The sequence below is a fragment of the Bubalus kerabau genome, chromosome 1, assembly GCF_029407905.1.
Source record: "Bubalus kerabau isolate K-KA32 ecotype Philippines breed swamp buffalo chromosome 1, PCC_UOA_SB_1v2, whole genome shotgun sequence".
NCBI classification, from domain to species: domain Eukaryota; kingdom Metazoa; phylum Chordata; class Mammalia; order Artiodactyla; family Bovidae; genus Bubalus; species Bubalus kerabau.
In genome coordinates, this window is record NC_073624.1 from 49,516,776 (window position 1) to 49,543,879 (window position 27,104).

A 27,104-nucleotide genomic window follows, 5' to 3' on the forward strand; every position below is an offset into this window, starting at 1 on the left:
GACTTTTGGCAGAATATTAACCCTTGAGGAACAAGGTATCTGATTTAAAAAAAAAAAAAAGAAAACTACTCCAGACTACTGAAGGAAAAGAAGGGGATAAAAGAGTCAATAAGGGACCCACGGCAAATGGTTCTCAAGTCTTTCCCTAACCCCCCTTCACCTCCACGGTTTTCTATCTACCCTCACCCAGCAATAGAAATACATGCAAGAATCCTGAGATGCAGAAGGAGGCTGGAAACTTGATAATTGCTAGAGAAGGATGATGGTCTGGGAAAGGAGTGGAGGGGCCTTTCTGAGAAAGGTAGGAAGCTGCTTGACATTCTTCACAGGCTAGAAGATTGCCTGCAAGGGCTCCTGGAGACAGGCAGCTGGGGAACTGCTGCAAAAGCCCTAATCCAGAGCAATTAAAACCAGCTAGTTGAAAAGATGGTTAAAGAAGAGAAATCTTTAACAATGAAAGATGCACATCTTAAAAATTTTGTTTCCACCTAAAACATATTCATGAACATGTGTTTGCCTTTTTCCAGAGGGCCCATATCTTTTTTCCACATCATCCTGCAGATTGGATACCCCCAGTCTTCTTCACTGGGAAAGACCCTGATGCTGGGAAAGATTTAAGGTAGAAGGAGAAGGGAGCGACAGAGGATGAGATGGTTGGATGGCATCACCGATTCAATTCACACGAACTTGGGCAAACTCCGGGAGATGGTGAGGGACAGGGAGGCCTGGCATGCTGCAGCAAACAGGGTCTCAAAGAGCAGGATATGACTTGGTGACTGAACAACAACACAACAATCTTCTTGTGGCTTCCCCAATGGCTCAGTGGGGAAAGAATCCACCTGCAATGCAAGAGTCACAGGAGATGTGGGTTTGATCCCTGGGTGGGGAAGATCCCCTGGAGAGGGAAGTGGCAACCCACTCTAGCATTCTTGCCTGAAAAAGTCCCATGGACAGAGGAGACTGGTGGGCTACAATCCATGGACTCACAAAGGGTAGGATACAACTGAATAACCAAGCACACGCACAGTCTTCTTGTAGAAACCACCTTTATGTTTCAATTTTTAGTTTCAAATCCTTTAAAACGGAATGAGAGTATAGAGACCCACGTGAAGCAATCAGACTGAAGAGTAATTTTCCGTTTTTACTACTATTTTCCAACCACTTACTATTGCCTCATGTACACCTGATGGAACAGCATTTTTTAAATGACTTGCCTTTTCCGATTTTTCCAATTAATTTAACTTTATTTTTATGGGCACGCTGCTCTATTTCCTTTTACATGCACATTTTATCAACTTATATAATTTCTAATTAGGTTAAAGTAACAAGAGTAGCAGGATCTCAAATGCAATTTTTACTGTTGACCTAGAATTAGCAAATGGCAAGGTGGTGTTGAGTAGCCCATATGCTAAAGAGAACTGAGAAGACCCTCCCTCAGGGTGTCTAGGGGAGGCTGAACCTGCAAACCTCTCCTCTGTATCAGCAGATCGCTAGGGGAAGGATGAGATTCCAGATACCAGCAGAGTCCTCATAGGCGTCAGTATGGTTTTGTCCCTCTCTTCTCGCAGGGGAAAGAGAAGATGGCCCCTTCTTCCAAGACACGAAAGGAAGATGATGAGGGCACCCCCAGTAAAGGCTGGGGACACTTCAACCTTTGGTGAGTTGTTGGGTATACAGCATATTTCTGATTTCCCTTTGTTCCATGCCTGTTTGAGCAGAAGGAGAAGATAGCGGGGAAGAAATGCCAGGGCTAAAAGGAAGAAGCAGCAGAGAAGACTATACTCTCACAGCTGTGGCAAGGAGGGAGGGCCTCCTGTGGGTTAGTGGATACTGCAGAATGTAGCCATGAGCTGGGAGCAGAGAGTTGGTCACTAGTGAGGAGACTTTCTTAGCCAAAGTATGAGAGTTGTAATATAGGAAATGAGCAGAAGACAGGCATTACATCCTAGTACACACAGTAGAGAGCCCCCTGCCCCCCCCACCGCAAAGGCCCACACCTGTGTCTGAAGAGTCAGTCTATCACCACACAAAGGGCATTGCTGGCAATCAATGATGGACAAGCAGCTGGCTTGCTGCTGCTACTGTTGCTAAGTCGCTTCAGTCGTGTCCGACTCTGTGACCCCATAGACGGCAGCCACCAGGCTCTCCCGTCCCTGGGATTCTCCAGGCAAGAACACTGGAGTGGGTTGCCATTTCCTTCTCCAATGCATGAAAGCGAAAAGTGAAAGTGAAGTCGCTCAGTCGTGTCCGACTCTTAGCGACCCCATGGACTGCAGCCCACCAGGCTCCTCCGTCCATGGGATTTTCTAGGCAAGCGTACTGGAGTGGGGTGCCATCGCCTTCTCTGACAGCTGGCTTACAGCATGGTTTATTTCTCCCTGTTGCCCATTGGTATCCCAGGAGTTAAAGAGATGCTGGTAATTACTGAAGGCAGTAGAGAATACTTCTAGAAACTGTCTGAATATACATATAAACCTATAGATACCTAAATGACAAAAAAGATACCAAATCTTTATATGTTACCTATTAGTAGGCACTACTTTAAATGCTTCACCTGTGTGCTAATTAATTTCTAAATATTTATTTGTATATTTATATACAAGAAGATAAAAGAATACATATAACATATGCATTTTATCCAATAGAAGTGGAACTTATTTATTCAGGAATAGAGACCTGTGGCAGATACTGTTAGTTGCTTACCTACCAGCCATCCTTCTTTCTTCTTCCTAACAGAACCTGACTTTATTCCGGGCAAAATCATGCCCATCTCCAACTGATGAATTGTGATTGCTCTTAGCCTTTTTTTCCTTGCTACCCGTCTGTTTCTTCCCAAGGGGTAAAAAGGAAAGTGTGCCAGGAACTTTTCAGAAAGGTTTTGCTTTTCTGATTAAAGAGACCGCTGAAGCTGCTCCTTCTCTCCTTCTTTCTCCTTGGATATGGATGTGGTATCTGGCACAGCAGCAATCATCTTGCATTTATTAGGTAATAACAATTATTATCATTGTATTATAATTATATATTGTTATAATTATATTATATAATTATGATTAGGAAAAGCCAATGTACTAAGGATAGTGAAGCAGAAGGACAGAAAAATGCATAGTCTTTGACAACATTTTTCAGCAGCTGAACCAGTAACAACAACAAACTCCTTAATGGGGTAAAGGTGGGTGTTATTTAACCATCACTTAGGTTTTATGCTATTAATTATAGCCACCCTCAAATAGTCTTATTCCTAAACTACTACATATCTAGATTTAAAATCCTTTTTGATAAAATTGTATCGGTTATATATTAAGATACAAAATAAAGTTTGGAAGATGATATGAGTTCATAAGAATAACATATAAATAGTACTGTAACTGAAAAGTAACTTCTACATAACTAGTCAACCTCATATAAGAAGGGACTGAATGACTCTGAAACATGGTTCTGATTAGAAATATACATATCATCACAGGGTTTTATCAGAACAAGCAAAGTTACATTATCATTATTTTTCTGAGCATGTCTGCTCTAATTATAAAAGGATAAGTTTTTAAAATGAAACAGAAGAGATGTGCACCAGTCACTGGATTTCTTGAGCAAGACAGAATAAAAATAAGGGGGGGGGGGTGCTATTCAATAAATAAAAGGATTGCTTCAGTATTAATTAGGAATAACTAAGAATAAGATGTCACACTCCACATTGATCTTCTTTAACTTTTGTTATCCCTAGCCATCAGAAGTTAACTTGCACTGTGGTTTATCAAGCATTCTGTATGTTTGTCCCCCATTTGCTGAAGCTGTGCGTTCAGATCCAGGCTGAAAGGTGCCCCGTGTGAATAGTAACCATCTGACCTTAGGAGTCTTCTGAATGGACCACTCCTGATACACAAGTAAACTTGATCTGAGGAAAGCAGTAGCAGGACCTTCACTTTTTGAAAAGCAGAGACTAGAAGCATATCTTGGTCAAATCTCTTTCGACTGCAAATGACAGAACTCAACTCTGCTTTGAAAGAATGGAGGGGTAGCTGTTGGTGGCTCATTCAAAGGCAGAGTTGGGTATTCTAGCTTTAAGCAAGACTGGATTCAGTTAGTCAGACAGTATCAACAGAAATCAATCTCCCTGTCCTTTAACTCATCTTTCCATTGTATTGGCTTCATTTTCAGCCACCGCTTCTCCATACTGGTTGGAGGAGCGGGGATAAATGGCAGAAGCTCTTGCAAGCTTCATGTTTGCATGATCTCAGCCTCAAGGCAAGAGGAAAGAAAGGTTCTTCTTTCCAGGAGTCCCAACAAAACTCTATAATTGCATCTTATTGATGCCCAGACTGGGTCACATGCCCCCTGATTTGGTCTACTCAGACTGCGGTAACAAAGTACCATAGATTGGGAAGCTTAAACAACAGTCACTTACTTCTCATGATTCTGGAGGCTGGGAGTTCAAGGTCAAGATGCTGGTATGGCCATGTTCTCATAAGAGCCCTCTTCCTAACTTGCAGATGGCCACTGTCTCATTGTGTCCTCATATGGCAAAGAGAGAGGGCTTCACTTTCTGTTTCTCTTATTATAAGGACACTAATCTTATTATGGGGATCCCATTAGCATGACCTCATCTAACCCTAATGACCTCTCAAAGTCCCCATCTACAAATTCCAATACATTGGAGGTTAGAGCTCCAGCATATGAATTTGAGATGGGGCTGGAGGACACATACCTTCAGTTCTTAATACCCATTGTGAACCAACTGCTGTGCTGAAAGGGAAGAAGCCATGCTGTGAATAGCCAAGCTCACAAGGGCTACGTACCCTTCCCTGGGGCAAGGGGTGAAGTCAGCTCTACCTGAACCACATAGACTAAGCTAGGAGAGCTTTCCCAGAGGAGTATCAGGACAGTCATAAGGAGAAAGGGTATGGATCCCTGGTAGGAAAAAAATCAGATTTCTTCAACAGATAAGGAAGGTTATTGAACTACCACTAACAGCATACTATGTGCTAAGAGAGCTACATGCCTTGTGTCTGTTCATCCCCACAACCACTTTGAGAGATAGGTAGCATTATCCCTATTTCATAATAAAATAAACTGAGACTCAGTACCTTGAGAAAACTTTCCCCCAGCATCACAAAACTAGTAAATAAAGTTGCAGGGACTCTTATTTAGAATACATCTCATCTCTAAGTGCCTACTCCCTGGAATTCTGCCTTCTGTTGTGTCATTTACAAATCAACCGACATAGCAAGCAAGTCCCTGCTCCATTTGATGTGGGGGTAAGGTTGGTGTTTATCTTCCATAGTCTTGGGATCAGCAGTTAATTTCAATGATGGGCAGAGAACTGAATGGGATTTTGAAGGCGAGGCATAATTAGCTAATTGTGGGGGGAAAAAACATTCAAAATTATAAATACTGAATAGTTTATTAGAAATGTAGAAAAAGAAAAAAAGAAAAACAGACAAACTGGAATCATATATCCCAAAGGTTGAGAATAAATGCTTCAGGGAATTAAAATGTAAGGAATTCTTTTTCCTCTTTATATTTTTCTGATCTTTCCAATTTTCTGCCATGAGAATGATTTCTTCTTAATCAAGGGAAATTTTATTTTTTTTAACAATCCTGGATATACAGGGTGAGAAAAGCTAAAATAACCACTAAAATATTTGAATCAGGTTGATAAGCTGGAAAAGCTAAAAATCTCATCAGGTTTCTGTGAAATGAATTTTTAAAAAAATGAACCATTGGAGTTAATAGGAAATTCTCTGCATGAACAGAAGCTGATATTTTCATGCCCTCTGGCTCTCAGAGGCCAGAAGCACAGAGGGCAGGTATATATATTAACAACCCAGACATGAGTGCAAGTAGCAAGGTTGAAAATTTTGCTGATTCAGCCAAGCTCCCAGGGTTGGAGGAGATGAAGCAAAGGCAAAATTCTGAGAACTCTTCCTGGAAGAACTAGAGCTTCCAGGATCACAGACAAGGGAAAGGTGAGCGATGAACCTGGAAAAGGAAAATGAAATGGAATTTTCCCCTGAGATGCAAAGCTCCAGGCAATACTTGGTGGTGGCTCCCTCCTGGTCACCACCTAAAATGCCCCTCAGATCTTTCTATTCATTACAGTTTACAAACCACTTTCTCATTTACAACCTCATTGTATTCTGGTTGTATCAAAGAATGATTTTGTTTTTAACAAAACACACACTGAAGTATTTGGGGGTAAAAAGGCATCAAGCTCTCAAATGAAATTATTCAGAGAGAGAGAGAGAGCAAAGGAACAATGGAGAGGGAAAGAGAGAGGCCTACACACACACACACACACACACACACACACACACACACACACACACATACAGAAAGATAAAACCAATGGTATACAAAAGTAGACATAGAGATATAGGCATAGGTATAAAATAATAAAGCCTGCTGACAGTTGGGCAATCTGAGTAGAGGTTATAAAACATTTCTTTTTACTCTTCCTGCAATTTTTATGTCAGTGTGAAACTCTTTCAAAATAAGAAGTTTAAAATAAAGAAAATAAATAAATGAAGTACCTCTGAGTGTATAGATTTGGGGTAGATGGGCACCTGAGAAGCAAGTTCCCACTGCATTCGACAGAGGCAGGAAGAGGACAGGTGGTTGAATATGGTCACGGATGGGACTCATGAGGTGTACATTACTTGTTTCCAAAATGAGGTGTACCTGACTTGACTCTGTTATTTTTTCTACACAAGTCACTGTCTGGAGAAAACTCACTACAGTCACATGAGAGCTGCAATCATACCTGGAGAGACATCCTAATGCATGTGAATATCATGCCTTGGATCCAAGAATTGGAGATGAGGGGAAATTAGCTATTTGTGACTCCTCTAATAAATACACTTCAGTCTTGAGTATGAGTGTTAAAAGCATTTATTTCAACTGGTCCATCTGGACAAGTAGTTGAGGAGTGTAATAAGTTGTTCTTATTACCTTGAAATAATGGAGCTTATCCATGAGCTGGACAACAAGTCTCTCATGTTAGCTATAATAAGATGGTCCAGCAGAGCCAAAAGCATCTATCTTCAGCGCAGATGAAATGGATCAACCACAGAAACCCTGCCCACAGCAAGATGCCAGTAAGGTACATGAGATTAAGTGCCCAGACTAGGACAGCATCTGAGGAAACAGCAGAGAGATGTCTTAAATAACTTGTGTGACTTCTTTATGGTGTTTTGAAAGACTGTCAATACCACCCAGTCATGGATTAAACTTCAAGTCCTCCACATCGGTGTGGGGGCCCTTTGCTTATCATCCTAGCTAACCCAAGGTCTCCTGGGAAGAACAAGTCCCTTTTCCATTTTGAAGGTGAGAAAAGCCCAGAGATTAAATGACTGGCTCAAAGACACTTAGAACAAGACTATAGACCTGAAAATTGCACATCTTACATCCTCTTAATTGTACATCTTAGAAGAGTCACTTTTATAACTTGTGATTTTCCACAGAGTATTTCCATCTTTGTCCACTAGACAAAAAAATTTTGTGAACAAGATCTTTGTAGATTTCGTTTTGAATTTACCCCAATTCTAGGATAATACCAGTTATGAGGTTAATGTATAATAAGTGTTTGTTGAGTAGATAGTCATGAAACCTTAGTGGTCATCTCAACCAGTGGTTCTCAATCATGGCTATAGATTAGATTTATCTTGGAAGGCTTATTTAAAAATCTCAGTCCCCCCCAAAAATGTGGATACATGTATTATGTATAACTGATTCATTTTGCTATACAGCTGAAACCAATACAACATTGTAAATCAATTATACTCCAATAAAATTTAAAAAAGAAAAAGAAAAACTTGCAACTCCACTCTAATCATGAAAAATCCTCAGTTACACATGAAATGAAGGACACTCTACAGACTACCCAACAAGTACTCCTCAGAGTGTTGCTGCTGCTGCTGCTAAGTCGCTTCAGTCGTGTCCGACTCTGTGCGACCCCATAGACGGCAGCCCACCAGGTTCCTGCGTCCATGGGATTCTCCAGGCAAGAGTACTGGAGTGGGTTGTCATTTCCTTCTCCAATGCATTAAAGTGAAAAGTGAAACTGAAATCGCTCAGTCGTGTCTGACTGTTAGCAACCCCACGGACTGCACCCTACCAGGCTTCTCCGCCCATGGCATTCTCCAGGCAAGAGTACTGGAGTGGGGTGCCATTGCCTTCTCCCCCAGAGTGTTAAGGTCATAAAATGTAAGCAACTGTCACAACCAAGAGGAATCTGAGGGGACATGAAAACTGAATGTCACACGGAATCCTGGCTGGGATCTTGGAACAGAAAAAGCACATTAGGGAAAAACCAAGGATGTCTGGATTTAAAAAAAAAAAAAAAAAAAGGACTCGAATTATAAGAAAAAAAAATTTAAGTTAAAAATTAAAAACTGAAAACAATCACTGACCTACCTTGGATTATTGTTTTTATTCAGTCTGTCTTTGATTTATTTATTTGTTTTATTTATTGTTTTTATTTAGTCATGTCTGACTCTTTGTGACCCAAGGGACTGCAGCACACCAGGCTCCGCTGTCCTCCACTATTTCCTGGATTTTGCTCAAGTTCCATTGAGTCAGTTCAGTTCAGTTGCTCAGTCATGTCCGACTCCTTGCAACCCCATGGACTGCAGCATGCCAGGCTTCCCTGTCCATCACCAATTCCTGAAGCTTGCTCAAACTCATATTCATCGAGTCAGTGATGCCATCCAACCATCTCATCCTTTGTCGTCCCATTTTCCTCCTGCCTTCAATCTTTCCCAGCGTTGGGGTCTTTTCCAATGAGTCGGCTCTTCGCATCAGGTGGCCAAAGTATTGGAGCTTCAGCTTCAGCATCAGTCCTTCCAAAGAATATCAGGGTTGATTTCCTTTAGGATGGACTGGTTTGATCTCCTTGCAGTTCAAGGGACTGACTAAATTCAAATACATGGGATTGGGGGGAAAGTTGAGGAAGGCAGAGGTTCTATAGTTCTTTAAAATTCTTCAAGTGATTCTAAAATGCTGCCAGGATTGAAACCACAGATTAAACCAAAATCGCTCACATTTCAGAGGCAGAATTGAGAAATGTGGAGAAGAGAAGTGAACTTGTTAAGGTCTTACATAATTAAATGGGATGACAGAGACTGGAAGGCTCTTTCCTGGCTATCAGCCCTATAATCTTTCCATTCATCATGATGCTTCCTAATCCAGTCGCGTTGTCTGGAATGGAATGAGGTGAGAATAAATGGGGAGGTACAGGGTGGAAACGGATGCAAGAAAGAGGAATAAGATGGGATGGGAAGGAATGGGATTGGATGAGGTAGGATAGGATGAGATGGGTTATAATGGTCTGGAATGGAATGAAACTGAATGCAATGGGATGGGCAGAGATGCTATGTTATAGAAAGGAATGAAATAGAAAGGGCTGTGATGCAGTGTGGTGCCCTGCAATGTGTGCGATAGGATTATAAAACGGGAAAGACATCATCAGGCAGAAAACAGAATGTGGATGACAGATCCTAACATTCATGGCAGGAAGCAACACTGCACCTGGATAACGCACTCCATACTCAAAATTCTGCACGATTTAGTTCCATGTTCTTCTATATTTAGATCCATGTTCCTCTCAGAGAGAAGTTTGTAATATGAGCATCTTACTTGCCAGCCAGGAAGATGAAGATATTTGTATCCACTGGCCAGCCAGGCAACTCTGGAAAAGTCCTTAATCTCTAAATCCCCCAAGCCTTACCTCTGTAAAGTTTCCAGAAACATCTGATACAATCCACTGCCAAATGCACAGAGCACAGAACAGCTCCCTGGAATAAATGCATTATGTTCCACTGCCTAAATTCAGGGTTGACTCCATTCACCCCATTACAGGCTCCTGAAAAGACCAACTTGAAACTCATATCAACATATAAATTGTCAGGGTGTGATTAAGCCTTAGAGAAGATTAATTACTGACTTTCTTATGTATTAACCCTCCTCCTCTGCTCACATTCCCTAACCCCGACTAAGCCTCTGAAAGAATCTAGCATTATAAACAAGGATCTAATTAGCAACTTGAATTCAGACTTAAGATCTTTTGTGAAGGTTTGGTCACAGGTGCTGCTTTAATCTCTGAGGATTATTCCTCAGCATCCAGAGATACATCAGTTATTTTGCAGGGCCTTTGAGGAATTTTATCCCATTTGAATACTGCTGCCAGCTTCTGAAGACCTGCTGAGAAGTGGACCCAAGATTAGCCCTGAGAGTGCTTAAAAGAGCTCTCTCTCTAGCATTAGACTTCCTTCCCATTCTGTTTTCATCTTCAGAGGAAGCTCACTCCCCTAACTCAAGTTCTTGGTTGGGATGACAAGGAGAATGTAAGTCTTCAAACGCTGGCTTCATGTTGGGGAAGATACAAGAAAGCACTGGTTTGCTTGCCAACTCTAAAGAGCTTTGATGGTCAAGACCCCCAGTGTGGTCTCTGGAGCTGACATTCCTTCCCTCCCCTCATTCCCACTGTTCCATCCTCACAGGGGTTATGAAATGAAATGTTTTCTGCTCTATGTTTACCAGTAAACAAGCCTTTTCCAAATGCAAGCTTCCAATCCCAAGTGAAACAAAGTCAGCTATTTGGAAGCCATCAGCTACTTCTTCCCCAGCTACTTCCTTCCCAGCTACATACTCCCCATTGGAGAAGAGAATGGCAACCACTTCAGTATTCTTGCCTTGAGAACCCCAAGAACAGTATGAAAAGGCAAAAAGATAAGACACTAAGAGATGAACTCCCCAGGTCGGTAGGTGCCCAATATACTACTGGAGATCACTGGAGAAATAACTCCAGAAAGAATGAAGAGACAGAGCCAAAGCAAGAACAACACCCAGTTGTGGATGTGACTGGTGATGGAAGTAAAGCCTGATGCTGTAAAGAGCAATAATTCATAGGAACCTGAAATGTTAGGTCTGTGAATCAAGGCAAATTGGGAGTGGTCAAACAGGAGATGACAAGACTGAACATCAACACTTCAGGAATCAGCAAACTAAAATGGACTGGAATCAGTGAATTTAACTCAGATGACCATTATATCTACTACTGTGGACAAGAATCCCTTATAAGAAATGGAGTAACCATCATAGTCAACAAAAGAGTCCAAAATGCAGTACTTGGATACAATCTCAAAAATGACAGAATGATCTCTGTTCGTTTCCAAGGCAAACCATTCAATATCACAATAATCCAAGTCTATGCCCCGACCAGTAATTCTGAAGAAGTTGAAGTTGAACACTTCTATGAAGACCTACAAGACCTTCTAGAACTAACACACAAAAAAAGATGTCATTTTCATTATAGGGGGCTAGAATGCAAAAGTAGGAAGTCAAGAAATACCTGGAGTAACAGGCAAATTTGGCCTTGGATAAAAGAATGAAGCAGGGCAAAGGCTAATAGAGTTTTGCCAAGAGAAGGCACTGGTCATAGCAAACACCCTCTTCCAACAACACAAGAGAAGACTCTACACATGGACATCACCAGATGGTCAACACCGAAATCAGACTGATTATATTCTTTGCAGCCAAAGGTGGAGAAGCTCCATACAGTCAGCAAAAACAAGACCAGGAGCTGACTGTGGCTCAGATCATGAACTCCTCATTGCCAGATTCAGACTTAAATCAAAGAAAGTAGGGAAAACCACTAGACCATTCAGGTATGAACTAAGTCAAATCCCTTATGATTATACAGTGGAAGTGACAAATAGATTCAAGGGATTAGATCTGATAGACTGTCTGAAGAACTATGGACAGAGGTTCATGACATTGTACAGGAGGCAGGGATCAAGACTATCCCCAAGAAAAAGAAATGCAAAATGGTTGTCTGAGGAGGCCTTACAAACAGCTGTAAAAAGTAGAGAAGTGAAAGGCAAAGGAGAAAAGGAAGGATATGCCCATTTGAATACAGAGTTCCAAAGAATAGCAAGGAGAGATAAGAAAGTCTTCCTCAGTGATCAGTTCAAAGAAACAGAGGAAAACAATAGAATGGGAAAGACTAGAGATTTCTTCAAGAAAACTAGAGACACCAAGGGAACATTTCATGCAAAGATGGGTTCAATAAAGGAGAGAAATGGTATGGACATAACAGAAGCAGAAGATATCAAGAAGAGGTGGCAAGAATACACAGAAGCACTATACAAAAAAGATCTTCACGACCCAGATAATCACAATGGTGTCACAATTACTCACCTAGAGCCAGACATCAACATCCTGGAATGTGAAGTCAAGTGGGCCTTAGGAAGCATCACTATGAACAAAGCTAGTGGAGGTGATGCAATTACGCTTGAGCTATTTCAGATCCTAAAAGATGATGCCTTGAAAGTGCTGTGCTCAATATACCAGCAAATTTGGAAAACTCAGCAGTGGCCATAGGACTGGAAAAGGTCAGTTTTTATTCCAATCCCAAATAAAGGCAATGCCAAAGAATGCTCAAACTAATACACAATTGTACTCATCTTACATGCTAGCAAAGTAATGCTCAAAATTCTTCAAGCCAGGCTTCAACAGTATGTGAACCATGAACCTCCAGATGTTCAAGGTGGATTTAGAAAAGGCAGAGGAACCAGAAATCAATTTGCCAACATGTTGGATCATCGAAAAAACGAGAGAGTTCCAGATAAACATCTATTTCTGTTTTATTGACTATGCCAGAGCCTTTGACAGTGTGGATCACAATAAACTGTGGAAAATTCTGAAAGAGATGGGACTACCAGACCACCTGACCTGCTTCCTGAGAAATCTGTATGCAGGTCATGAAGCAGCAGTTACAACTGGACATGGAACAACAGACTGGTTCCAAATCGGGAAAGGAGTACGTCAAGGCTGTATATTGTCACCCTGTTATTTAACTTATATGCAGAGTATATCATGAGAAATACCGGACTGGATGAAGCACAAGCTGGAATCAAGATTTTGGGGTGAAATATCAATGACCTCAGATATGCAGATGACATCACACTTATGGCAGAAGGCAGAGAAGAACTAAAGAGCCTCTTGATGAAAGTGAAAAAGGAGAGTGAAAAAGTTGGCTTAAAACTCAACATTCAGAAAATGAAGATCATGGCATCTGGTCCTCTCACTTCATGGCAAATAGATGGGGAAACAATAGAAACAGTGACAAACTTTATTTTGGGGGGCTCCAAAATCACTGCAGATGGTGACTGCAGCAATGAAATTAAAAGATGATTGCTCCTTGGAAGAAAAGTTATGACCAACTTACAAAGCATATTATAAAGCAAAGACATTACTTTCCTAACAAAGGTCTGTCTAGTCAAAGCTATGGTTTTCCAGTTGTCATGTATGGATGTGAGAGTTGGACTATAGAAAGCTGAGTGCAGAAAAACTGATGCTTTTGAACTGTGGTGTTGGAGAAGATTCTTGAGAGTCTCTTGGACTGCAAGGAGATCCAACCAGTCCATCCTAAAGGAAATCAGTCCTGAATATTCATTAGAAGGACTGATGGTGAAGCTGAAACTCCAGGACTTTGGCCACCTGAGGTGAAGAATGGACTCACTAGAAAAGACCTAAAAGACCCTGATGCTGGGAAAGATTGAAGGCAGGAGGAAAAGGGGATGATAGAGGATAAGATGGTTGGATGGCATCACCGACTCGATGGACATGAGTTTGAGCAAGGTCTGGAGTTGGTGATGGACAGGGAAGCCCGGGGTGCTGCAATCCATGGAGCCGTAAAGAGTCGGACATGACTGAGTGACTGAACTGAACTGAACTTCCTCCCCAGTAAGGGCTGAGGAGCTGGGCGAATGTGATAGGTGGTGACCTGCCACATTCACCATTCTTACAGTAAACAAGGAATTAGTATGTGAAAAAATAAAGAAAGCAAGATTGGCCCAGATAGCTAGATGCATATGAAAGAAATTATTTCAGCAAGCCCAGACACTTGCATCTTCCTATACATAGAAGATCGCTAAATCTCTTCATGTGAGAGATTCAGTTTTCTCTTAACAAACAGTAATCTTTTAGTATTTGGATTATCTGCCCCTTGTTGCAAACTTGTATATAGCCTAGTTCTTTCACTGGCTCCTTCTCTGCCTTCTCAGAGTCTGCTTTCTCAGGGTCACCTGAGATGTTATATCCCAGGCTTGAGTCCTAATATTCACACTGAATAAAACCTAACTCTAAACTTGTAGGTTGTGTGTATTTTTTTTAATCAACAGGTTCCATATGCCTCGTGCCTGGACCACATCTATCTTCATTCCACTCCCATCTGTCTTCACTCCTACATAACTTTTCTGCTACAGCCAGCTTCATGGTCTTCAAAACAGTTTTAATCGTATTACTGTGTTCAAACAAACCTTTAGTGGCTCCTGGTTGTTCAGGGACCAAAATCCAGAGTCCCTGCTATGGATCCAAACCACCATGTCTACCCTTCTGCCTTACCCTCACTGACACTTTTATACCAGGTTCTTCAAGGTGCTGGCAATGGCTTATTAAGAAGGCTCTACAGGATGTCCCTGGTGGCCCAGTGGCTAACCCTTTGAACTCCCAATGCAGGGGGCCTGGGTTCAATCCTTGGTCAGGGAACTAGATCCCACATGTCACAACTAAGGCCAGCATAGCCAAGTAAATAAATATTTTAAGAAAGGGGGGGTATCAACATTTAAAAAAAGGAGGTCCTAAAAATCAATTAAGTGTATTGTGATTAGTATTTTTAATGAGGTGTACAGCAAAATGGCAAATATGCATTAATATTTGGCTTCATCCCCTGGAAAAGGGAATGGCTACCCACTCCAGTATTCTTGCCTGAGAAATCCCATGGACAGAGCAACCTGGCAGGCTACAGTCCATGGGGTCATAGAGTTGGACACAACAGAGCGACTAACACTTTCACTTTTTCCTTAAAGCAGGCTCTGTGCTAAATCCTTTACATTAGACTCACAGATGAGGACACTAGGACCCCATGAGTTTAAATAAGTTGCCTAAGGTGGTTAAGACAAACTTGACCCCGGGCAGCCTGAGGGCAGAGGCCATATCCCTAACCACCATGCAGTATGGCCTCCTATGCTATAGAACTATATGGAATAGAAGAGAAAATCCAGGTGCACTGCTTCCATAAGGGTAACTGTTTTATGAAGGTCTGTTGCAGATGAATGTAAATATATATATACACAAGAATAACAGAAATGTGTCACCTTGAGCGCACAGTGTAAGAGTGTCTTATTGGCACTTGAGGTCAAAATGTGTGAAACCCACTCTTCCAGCCAAACTGAAGGACCCTCCAGTGGTTCCCTCACACATCTCTGCCTCCATGCCTTTACCCACTCTGAGCCCAGCACTTGAAATGTCTTTCCTTATCTTCTTCCACCTACACATCTTCAATCCAAATACTATCTCCTCCACAAAGCCCTTCTTAGTTCTTCTCTCCATTCTGTCTTCCAAAGTAGAACATTCTCAAGGACTTGCATATATTAATTTCATGCTTTCTGATTGAGCCTCATCCTCCCAGAAGTTTTCACTCTTACTCCCCATCAATTTGATAGTTTTCTTGGTCTTCAACTTCTTTCTGTGTCAGTTCAGGGCAGTGGGAAGTGTGGTCCCCAGACCTACAGCTTCAGCACCACCTGGGAACTTGTTAGAGATGCACATTCTCAGGTACCAACCATCACCTACTGAATCACAGATTCTGAGAGTGAACAACAGGAATGTGTGCTACAACAAGCCCTCCAGATAACTCTGCTGTTTGCTCAAATGTGAGAATCATTGGCTTAAGAAAAAAATCATTCTTATTCAATATCAGAGAAGAGTTTCCTCCATGAATCTGGGCCAGCTGATGCAATGTGATGTTGATAAGGACAAGGTCATGGGATTAACCTCATGGATGCAGGTCGGAGATATTTCTCACTTATATGCTGATCTCTAATTTTAGCCTTTGTGCAATTGTAGGCTATTTAGTCCTAAGAGAAACAATGGATGCTTCAGTGCTCATCTGTCCCCTGCTCAAGGCTAACTTGCAGCTCTAAATGATTATTGCACAGCCCTGGCTCATTTGAGGAGCCAGGCCTGGGCCATGCGCTATCAGCACTCAGAAGCAGGCAGTAAAAGCAAATCTAGGAATGGACAAGGATGTGGTCAGAAGCCAAAAGAACCTGGGCAGAATACCAGTCTATAAGGCAAAAGCATTTCCAGAAGTATAGCCAAGACAGATTGAAAATGATTCCAAAAGACAACGCAAGTCCATGTGGGTTTAGAATGGGAATAAAATTTCACAGGACATCCAGTGAAGTGAAAGTGGCTCAGTCATGTCTGATTCTTCGTGACTCCATGGACTGTAGCCCGCCAGGCTCCTCTGTCCATGGGATTCTCCAGTCAAGAATACTGGTGTGGATTGCCATGTCCTTCTTAGAACATCCAAGGTCATAAGAATAACAAAGAAGGCTTGGGAACTAGCTCTTGGATACCAAAGCATTTCTGTGGACATTTTATATTTGGAAACTCAAATGCATATTCTAAGAAGTAAAGAAACAAGATCACACAATGAGGAAGTGGTAGAGCTAGAATGCAAAACCAGCTTTTGCTGCCTCCAGCCTCCCTGCCCTCAGGGAGCTGCCTGGTCTTCTGAGTGCACCCCTCCAATTCTCAATTCCTTTTCCTCTGTGCTCCAGCCATTGTTGTTGTTTAATTGCTAAGTCGTGTCCAACACTAGCCACTAGCACACCAGGCTCCTTTGTCCATGGGATTCTCCAGGCAAGAATACTGGAATGGCTTGCCATTTCTTCTCCAGGGGATCTTCCTGACCCAGGGATCAAACCTGAGTTTCCTGAATTGGCAGGCAGATTCTTTATCACTGAGCCACCAGGGAAGCACACAACCCCAAATGCCACCATGTCTGATCCCAGGACTCTGCCCTTTCTGTTTGTTCTCCTTTAAGTATTCTGCCCCAGAGGTTCCCACAGCTGCCCACTCCTCATCCTCTTAGTCTCAAATGCTGCTTCCTCCAGAAATCTCTTCTCTGACCACTCAGCCTATCCTCTATCCCTGAATTTGTTTCCTGAGGCTGCCAAAATCAATGGCCACAGCTGGATAGCTGAAAACAACAGGAATCTATTCTCTCATGGCTCTGGAGCCCAAAGGTCTGAAATCAAAGTGTCAGCAGGACCCTGTCTCTCTAGGGGAGAACCTGCTCCATACCTCTCTCTTGGTTTCTGGTGGTTACCAGCAACCGTTGGCATTCCTTGGCTTGTCAATGCTTCACTCCAGGCTCTGTCTCCATCATCCCATGGCATTGTCCTCTCTGTGTCTGCGTCCATGTTTTCAGAAGGACACCACTCACTGGACTAGGGACCACCTTGACACACATGAACTCAGCTCAATTTGAGTACATCTGCAAATATCCTATTTCCAAATAACATCACATTCATAAGTACTGGGGATTAGGACTTCAATATATCTGTTTGTGGGAGACACATATCAACCCACAACAGCCCCAGAGACTTCCACCACAGTATCTTTTTTTTTTTTCACTAGTTTTATTTTATTTTTTTTAAACTTTACAATATTGTATTGGTTCTGCCATATATTGAAATGAATCCACCACAGGCATACGCATGTTCCCCATCCTGAATCCTCCTCCCTCCTTCCTCCCCATACCATCCCTCTGGGTCATCCCAGTGCACCAGCCCCAAGCATCCAGTATCGTGCATCGAACCTGGACTGGTGACTCGTTTCATATATAATATTATACATATTTCAATGCCATTCTCCCAAATCATCTCACCCTCTCCCTCTCCCACAGAGTCCAAAAGACTGTTCTATACATCAGTGTCTCTTTTGCTGTCTCGTACACAGGGTTATTGTTACCATCTTTCTAAATTCCATATATATGCGTTAGTATACTGTATTGGTGTTTTTCTTTCTGGCTTACTTCACTCTGTATAATAGGCTCCAGCTTCATCCACCTCATTAGAACTGATTCAAATGTATTCTTTTCAATGGCTGAGTAATATTCCATTGTGTATATGTACCATAGCTTTCTTATCCATTCATCTGCTGATGGACATCTAGGTTGCTTCCATGTCCTGGCTATTATAAACAGTGCTGTGATGAACATTGGGGTACACGTGTCTCTTTCCCTTCTGGTTTCCTCAGTGTGTATGCCCAGCAGTGGGATTGCTGGATCATAAGGCAGTTCTATTTCCAGTTTTTTAAGGAATCTCCACACTGTTCTCCATAGTGGCTGTACTAGTTTGCATTCCCACCAACAGTGTAAGAGGGTTCCCTTTTCTCCACATCCTCTCCAGCATTTATTACTTGTAGACTTTTGGATAGCAGCCATTCTGACTGGTGTGAAATGGTACCTCGTAGTGGTTTTGATTTGCATTTCTCTGATAATGAGTGATGTTGAGCATCTTTTCATGTGTTTGTTAGCCATCTTTATGTCTTCTTTGGAGAAATGTCTATTTAGTTCTTTGGCCCATTTTTTGATTGGGTCATTTATTTTTCTGGAATTGAGCTGTAGGAGTTGCTTGTATATTTTTGAGATTAGTTGTTTGTCAGTTGCTTCATTTGCTATTATTTTCTCCCATTCTGAAGGCTGTCTTTTCACCTTGCTTATAGTTTCCTTTGTTGTGCAGAAGCTTTTAAGTTTAATTAGGTCCCATTTGTTTATTTTTGCTTTTATTTCCAATATTCTGGGAGGTGGGTCATAGAGGATCCTGCTGTGATGTATGTCAGAGAGTGTTTTGCCTATGTTCTCCTCTAGGAGTTTTATAGTTTCTGGTCTTACATTGAGATCTTTAATCCATTTTGAGTTTATTTTTGTGTGTGGTGTTAGAAAGTGTTCTAGTTTCATTCTTTTACAAGTGGTTGACCAGTTTTCCCAGCACCACTTGTTATAGAGATTTTCTTTAATCCATTGTATATTCTTGCCTCCTTTGTCAAAGATAAGGTGTCCATATGTGTGTGGATTTATCTCTGGGCTTCTATTTTGTTCCATTGATCTATATTTCTGTCTTTGTGCCAGTACCACACTGTCTTGATGACTGCACCACAGTATCTTGTTTTATCACCTTCATAGCACTTATCAGTACATGATACTATCCTATTGACTGATAAGCATATTCATTGTTGCCTACTCCTACAGTCAACTAGAAAATTGAGAATCCTTCCAGCCAGGGTGTCTCTCTATCTTCTTCACAGCTAAATCTCCAGCACCTAGAACGGGGCCTGGCACAAAGTGATGTTTATCACATATTGATGACTGAAATCCCTCTCTCCACTGGGATCTTTAATCACCTGAGCAAACCTCTGCAACCACAGGGATGAGTATATGACCTGGGCTGGCCAATCAGAACCATTTTAAGGAGATAAGACTGTGTAAAAGGGGGAAACCATGATCTTTCTTCGAAGTTACTGGCTGTGCAGATGATGAATGATACTGTGGGGTTGCCAGATAAAGAACTGAATAACTAATACATGTTTTAATATAAGTGTAAACCAAATGGGCTTCCCAGGTGGCGCTAGTGGTAAAGTAGCTGCCTGCCAATGCAGAAGACATAAGAGATGCAGGTTCAATCCCTGGGCTGGGAAGATCCCCTGGAAAAGGGCATGGCAACCCAGTCGAATATTCTTCTTTAGAGAGCCCCATGGACAGAGGAGCCTGGTGGGCTATAGTCCACAGGGTCACAAAGAGTTGGATAACACTGAAGTGACAGCGTATACATGGACGCGTATCTCAAATATTGCATGGGAAATACTTATACTAAAATATGTACTAGCTGTCTGAGATTCAAGTCTAACTGAGCCTTCTATATTTTTATTTGTAAATCTGGCAATTCTATGATGTCAGCCTCAAACCACCAGCAGCCAGGTTGTCCACCCCATGGAGAAAGCATGCTTGAGAATGAAACTTTTGAAAAGAAAACAGAGCCAAGATAAAATGACTGATTCCTGGTGATATTTTCCAAATGTCTGCATCCTGTCACGTCTAAATTCTTTCTTTGCCACTGGGACTTTCTGGTAATCTGGCTCAATAAAATAATCTTTTTTTCTTTCCTTAATTTTTTTGAATTAGGTTTTGCCATCTGCCAATGAAGGCATTCTGGTGAATACAAGCTGTCTTCCAATCAGCACCAATTCATAGCTCCATGAACAGCAGAAAGTCCATGATCTCTCCATTTCCCTCCTTGCTTTTCTACCACTTTCTTCAGGTATCCCTATTTCATTCTGATGTGGTCCTTTGCATTCAGGCCAGACATCTCATCTGCACACCCTGGATCTGCATTATCAAGCCCCACCAAGATGCAGAGCAAGAATCAACAAGATACAAAGCCTTGCATGTTGATGTTGATCACCTTTCAGAGCATAAATTCAATGTGTCATTTGATGCAATTTAGTAGTGATGAATGAGAGGGACAAAAAAGGTGAAGAAGACAGAGAACCCCATCCTGTTGCAGCAAAAATGTCAACAGAACCTCAGGAGAGACAGGCCCTAGTGCTTGAGCTGGATGCTGTAGATTTCCTGAGCAACAGGACCCCAGCCTTTCATTCCCTTCTCCAGCTTCACAGCAGAAGCCCTAGAGAAGACCTAGTTGACCATACAAGAGTGACAGCAAAGGGAAAGGCCCCCAGAGGGAAGAGAACACTCCAGAAGGCATTACCTGGAGAAGATTTGTGCATTATTTTCACTGTAAAATGTTCCCCTTTGCTTCTGCATAATAGGTCTTCTCTTGTTGAAGCGGCAGACAGCTGGGATCGCTACCTTTAGTGTTGACAGATCTTGATTTGATAAAGCTTGACTCTTTCATTCCAGGAGAAGAGAAAAAAGAGGCCAAATACTAACGTGCCAGTCTCTGACCATCTGAGCAGGAGAGAAGAAGGAAAACTCATGGCCTCATCAAGAGATCATTCAAATGGCCATAGGCAAGGTCATTGACCTCCATTCAAATGAAACAGTCAGGCTTCTGAGTCCAATATTTGCCAAGCATATACTTCATAAAGACACTGCTTGTTTATCCACCAAATATTTATTAAGCATACAGAATATACAAACATTATGCTCTGCACTTGGGGAACAATAGTGAGCAAATATGAATGTGGTCTTTTCACCGTGGCTTCTCTAGTTGGGAAGATGAACAGTGATCGAATGAACACTCAAGTAAATGAAAACATTACTGTGCTAAATGCTTCCAAAAAGAGAAACATGTAATATGAGAACAAATAAGAGAGATTCAACAGACTTTATTCAATATTCAACAAATATTTGTTGAACCCCTGCTGTGTGCCAGACACTTGTGGGTAAGTGACAACCACACTCTATTCATCCAGGGATTGGATGTGATTATTAACTGCAGTTATTTACCACCCCACCCCACCACCAAACACCCAGTGTAGAATCTCATCTTGGTCCCAGCTTGTATAATGAATATTCCTTCCATCCTGTCGCCCACTTCCTGGTTATCTTTAGCCCAGAATAGACACTTGTCATACCTGTTAGTTTAAACCTGCAGAAGTCCAGGGTCTGCGATCAGTCATTCTGGGCTCTCAGGGAAGCAGGGCACAGGCAAATGAGGTCCTGAATCTGAACAGAGCAGGCTGTTATTTTGTTTTTGGCCTCCACCTGAGGAGTAGAATTGAGAGAATTACAGAGTGGCGTTAATGCAGTACCCAACTGGTTAGCATTCAGAGTGCTACACTTTGCTGATGACTCATGAGGTGGGAAGTTTGGGATTTTAACTGTTACATATGGATCTTTGCAGTGTTTTGTTTTGTTTAATATTCCTGACTGCCCATGGCGTCTCTCCAAGTGATGGGCCCTGTGATAGCCTGACTTCAGACCCACCCACCACAGCCAGCTGAGGAAAATCCAGCGGTGGTTTCCTTGCCATGAAATTGCCCTTGCTCTTCCTATAGTTTGGCTATTTGCCCAGATTCAAAATTCTCAAAAATTTTGCAAACTTAGAAAGCATCTTCCAGCAGTTCTGGATCACAGCAGTTCATGTGTTCATCAAATCTTTTGAGGGTAAAAGCAACCCACTCCAAATGAACTTAAGCAGCAAAAACAAAAAGTGGAGAGGGACATGCCTGGTGGTCCAGGGGTGAAGACTCTGTGCTCCCAATACAGCTGGCTCAGGTTCGATCCCTGGCTGGGGAACTAGATTCAACAGGCCACAACTAAGATCTGGGACATCTAATAAATAAATAGAAATAAATATTAAAAAAAAAAAAAGAAAAGGGGGAGAGGTAGGAGGATGTATTTGGAGGACACACATGTGACTTACAGAACCCAAGGGAGCAGAATGTCACTGGTCCCTACAAGGGTCTGGAACCAGGAATTGGGAAGCCCACAGGGAACAAGATGATCACAAGTCAATTTCCTCAGTGTCCCCAAGGTCTCTCCTCTTTGCTGGTCTCAATGTTACCAGAGTCATTCATCTTGTGCAGAATAGCTGTCTCTTCACTCTGTGCCCGGATGGAAGGATGACTAGTCTACAGTTTCTGCATTTCTACATCCTTACTTTCTGCCACACCAGAGGTTAACTAGCTGTTGTTTTCCTCTGAAGTTGTAAAATTCAGCCACATACTCACTTAACTGCACTTATGACAGGTGACTCAGTGGTAAAGAGTCCACCTGCCAATGCAGGAGAGGCAGGAGATGCAGGTTCAATTCCTGGGTTGGGAAGATCCCCTGGAGGAAGAAATGGCAACTCACTCCAGTATTCTTGCCTGGAAAAGCCTATTGGCAGAGGAGCCTAGTGGGCTACAGTCCATGGAGTCGCAAAGAGTCAGACACAACTAGAAAGCATGCACGTATTATGAAGCATCTGCCAGAACACTGTTCTAAGCACTCTACAAATACTTACAGGTTGAGGTGAGCCCTTCAAAGTTATTATTGTGAGGGTTTTTTGTGAGGGTCTGATAAGTGCCATCCCCTCCCACATGGTGTATGGAATAATTTGAGAGACAAGAATATCAAGCCAAGTGCAACTGCAAGTCACTCAGTTGGGTCCAACTCTTTGCAACCCCATGGACTATACAGTCCATGGAATTCTCCAGGCCAGAATACTGGAGTGGGTAGCCTTTCCCTTCTCCAGGCTATCTTCCCAACCTAAGGATCAAACCCAGGTCTCCCACATTACAAGTGGATTCTTTACCAGCTGACGTAGGAGGGAAGCCCAAGAATACTGGAGTGGGTAGCCTATCCCTTCTCCAGCAGATCTTTCTGACCCAGGAATCAAACTAGGGTCTCCTGCACTGCAGGCAGATTCTTTACCAACTGAGCTATGATGGAAGCCCCATAGCAGTAGTATGTTTTTATTATTTTCAAACCAAGTAGTATTGTTTTTATTATTAAGACTAGGTTGGATTACATGAGTTCTATTTGTACATTTTCTAAAACTGAACCCCAGAGTTTAAGACATACCCTCAATGGCAACCCACTCCAGTACTCTTGCCTAGAGAATCCTATGGACAGAGAAGGCTAGTGGGCTACAGTCCATGGGGTAGCAAGGAGTTGGACACGACTGAGTGACTAACACTCTCAGACATAGGCGAAACTGCCAGGCTAGGCCTAAAGCCCTAAGCAGAGATGAGAGCCACTGCCTGCAGGAACAGCTTAGAATTCATATACCCTAAGGGCAGCTTATCCCACAGAAGAACCAGGAAGAGCTGAGATGAATGTGACCCGTTTACTTTTTCTAAATTTACCAAATAGATAAATCATTTTTCCTCCCCTCCGGCAGAGCATCTGAAGAGGCAGAGAGAGCTCAGGAGTAGCAGAACTATCTTGCTACATGGGAAAAAAACAATAAGAATAGAAAAAGCACCGTTCATCCTCAAATAATCATGTATACTATTATTCTTTGTCATTATCATTTTTTTAAATCATTCATTAAAAAGCCTGATTTTCTTTATTTTTAAACTGTGTGGGCATGTTTTGCTGCTGATATTTTGGAAATTTGGGGGCTTTGTTTGTTCCAAGTGGCTGTCTTTATAACTCTGTGTGATACTTAATTCTCTATTCTTCAGCTGATGTCTGTCAACTCTCTAATATGAACTATGACAACAATATATTTTCTCTTCCTCACATATCTTCTTTCTTTTTGTTAGTACTCAATTTTCATTTAAGTATGTTGACTTAACAATGTTTTGTTAGCTTCAGGTACACAGCAAAGTGATTGAGTTATACACATTTTTAGATTTTTTTGGATTATTTTTCATTATAGGTTAAAAGGTATGATAAACATAGACAGCATATTAAAAAGCAGAGACATCACTTTACTGACAAAGATCTGTATAGTCAAAGCTATGGTTTTTCCAGCAGTCATTTACAGATGTGAGAGCTGGACCATAAAGAAGGCTGAGTGGTGAAGAACAGATGCTTTCAAACTATGGTGGTAGAGAAGACTCTTGAGAGTAGCTTGGACAGCAAGGAGCTCAAATCAGTCAAACCTGAAGGAAATCAACCCTGAATATTCTTTGGAAGGACTGATGCTGAAGCTGAAGTTTCAATATTTTGGCCACCTAATGCGAAGAGCTGACTCACTGGAAAAGACCCTGATGCTGGGAAAGGTTGAGGGCAGGAGGAGAAGGGGGCACCAGAGGATGAGATACTTGGGTGGTATTACTGACTCAATGGACATGAGTTTGAGCAAACTCTGGGAGATAGTTAAGGACAGGGTAGCCTGGCATACTGCAGTCTGTAGGTCTGCAAAGTCAGACACGATTTAGCAACTGAACAACAACAACAAAGTATTGACTATAGTTCCCTGTGCTATACAGTAGGGTCTTTTATCTATTTTACATATATTTGTATGTGCGTGCTCAGTCACTTCAGCTGTGTCCTGCCAGGCTCCTCTGTCCATGGGATTCTCTAGGCAAGAACACCGAAGTGGGTTGCCATTTCCTTCTCCAGTGATAAAGTATGAAATGAGTGAAGTGAAGTAGCTCAGTTGTGTCCGACTCCTTGCAACCCCATGGACTGTAGCCTACCAGGCTCCTCCATCCATGGGATTTACCAGGCAAGAGTACTGGAGTGGGTTGCCACTTCCTTCTCCTATATTTGTATGTATCTGGTATCTACTAATCCCAAACTCCCAATTTATCCCTCACCCTGCTTACCCTTTAGTCACTGTAAATTTGTTTTCTATGTCTGTGAGTCTGTTTCTATTTCATAAACAAGTTTATTTGTATCATTTTTTTGAATCCACATATAAATGATATCATATGGTGTTTGTCTTTCTCTGTCTTACTTCACTTAGTGTGATAATCTCTAGGTCCATCCATGTTGCTACAAACGGCATTATTTACTTCTTTTTTATGGCTGAATAATATTCCATTGTATATATGTACTACATTTTCTTTCTCCATTCATCTGTTGATGGACATTTAGGTTGCTCTAGTTGATTCTTCTATTTTTAAATATACTTCTACTACTTGATTTATCAGCTTTGTGTTGTTGTGTTGTTAGTCACTCAGCCATGACCAACTCTTGCAACTCCATGGACTGTAGCCCACCAGACTCCTCTCTCCATGGAATTCTCAAGGCAAGAATACTGAAGTGGGTTGCCATTCCCTTCTCTAGAGGGTCTTCTTAACCCAGGGATTGAATCCAGGTCTCCTGCATTACAGGCAGGTTCTTTACCAACTGAGCTATCAGAGTAGCCCCTTCGCCCTTACACATCCTGATAAATGTCTCTCTATCCTTCAAAACACAGTGGACTGTTTTGCCTACCCTGCCCCACCTGCAGACTGCTTCTTGGGTTTGTGGTTTGTCTGTGTGAATTTCCCATTCAGTCCTCTCTTCTCTGCTTCTCCATCAGGTCAAACTGGGTCCACGGAAACTACTGCCATGAATTTATATACCAGTCCCTGGTGTTCTAATAAGGGCTCACTGGGTTTGCCTTCTGGCTGTACCATGGACTTTGGAGAATGTGTTTGACCATTTTCTCCTGAGGATCTGTAGTGTGAACATACTCTGTCTGTACTTTGCCTCCCTTCATTTGATCTTCACTCTATCAGCAGCTCCTCTCTATAAACTGTGGTTCAGAGTTACCGATGTCTCCTGGCATCCCTAGAGATGGAGATTTCATTTCTTTCCACACAATCTTTGCTGCTTTGAGGGTGAACTCCAAGAGGAGAAAGAAGAAACGATCTCTCTCTCTACCGTATGAAAGTAGAACAGTCTTATGGACTCTGTGAGAGAGGGAGAGGGTGGGAAGATTTGGGAGAATGGCATTGAAACATGTAAAATATCATGTATGAAACGAGTTGCCAGTCCAGGTTCGATGCACGATACTGGATGCTTGGGGCTGGTGCACTGGGACGACCCAGAGGGAGGGTATGGGGAGGGAGGAGGGAGGAGGGTTCAGGATGGGGAACACATGTATACCTGTGGCAGATTCATTTTGATATTTGGCAAAACTAATACAATTATGTAAAGTTTAAAAATAAAATAAAATAAAAAAAAGAAAGTGGAAATCACATGATATGTGATTAGTAATTTGTTTTTAAGAAGATAAATCTTGACTATAGTAATTAGGTTGAACTGGGAGTAGAAAACAAAAGGGCAGATTTATACAACTTGGTAATAGCAGATGGTCCAAAGAGAGGTGTCCAGGAGGCTGTTGGAAGTTAGAGTCCAAAGAGGTTACCAAAGGATTCAGCAAAACAGAACCTTAAATGATGCACTCACTCCAGTGAGCCAGTCAGGGCTCAGTTGTAAATAACAAAACTATGCTTTTTAAATTTTTTAAAAGATATTTAAGGGAATCAAATCAATACAAGACCTACAGAAGCAAGTTCTAGGTAGGGAATTGACCAGTCATGACTCCAGAAGAGTGCCCCAGAACTGACTCATCAAGGGAACTCTGCAACAAAAAGGTTATTAGGGAATCAGAAAGCCAGTGTTCTAGCTACTGCTTCCACAATCCAGGCCCAGTGCCACAAATGCTGGATCTAGGAACAATGCACCTTAAGAGTCATGTGAGTATACATTACCATATGTAATAGATAGCCAGTGGGCATTTGCTGTACGACACAAGGAACCCAAACCCAGTACTCTGTGACAACCTGGAGGGGTGGGATGGTAGGGGAGGTTCAAGAGGGAGGAGACATATGTATATCTATGGCTGATTCATGTTGATATATGG

The 27,104-nt window shown here is 42.0% G+C and overlaps 2 long non-coding RNA genes across 8 annotated transcripts in view; one reads left to right on the plus strand and one right to left on the minus strand.

The window, feature by feature from the left end:
* LOC129647598 (uncharacterized) overlaps positions 1-27,104 on the minus strand; it is an 82,942-nt gene that overhangs the window by 8,926 nt on the left and 46,912 nt on the right. For 3 of the 6 annotated variants that reach the window (XR_008712388.1, XR_008712370.1, XR_008712386.1), the window contains 2 exons: positions 21,445-21,574; positions 19,851-20,815 (listed from right to left, as the gene is read on the minus strand). This is a non-coding gene — a long non-coding RNA (uncharacterized LOC129647598). Of the gene's footprint in view, positions 1-5,391; positions 5,977-18,746; positions 19,183-19,850; positions 20,816-21,444; positions 21,575-27,104 lie in introns of those variants that run through there. The other 3 variants (XR_008712379.1, XR_008712383.1, XR_008712381.1) reach the window with 3 other exon arrangements.
* LOC129647623 (uncharacterized) lies at positions 440-7,039 on the plus strand. Of its 2 annotated transcripts, none has more exons than XR_008712395.1 (4): positions 440-708; positions 1,569-1,657; positions 2,838-2,985; positions 6,708-7,039. It is a non-coding gene; the product is annotated as an uncharacterized LOC129647623 (long non-coding RNA). The 2 variants fall into 2 exon arrangements; XR_008712397.1 differs by lacking the exon at positions 440-708 and adding an exon at positions 719-992.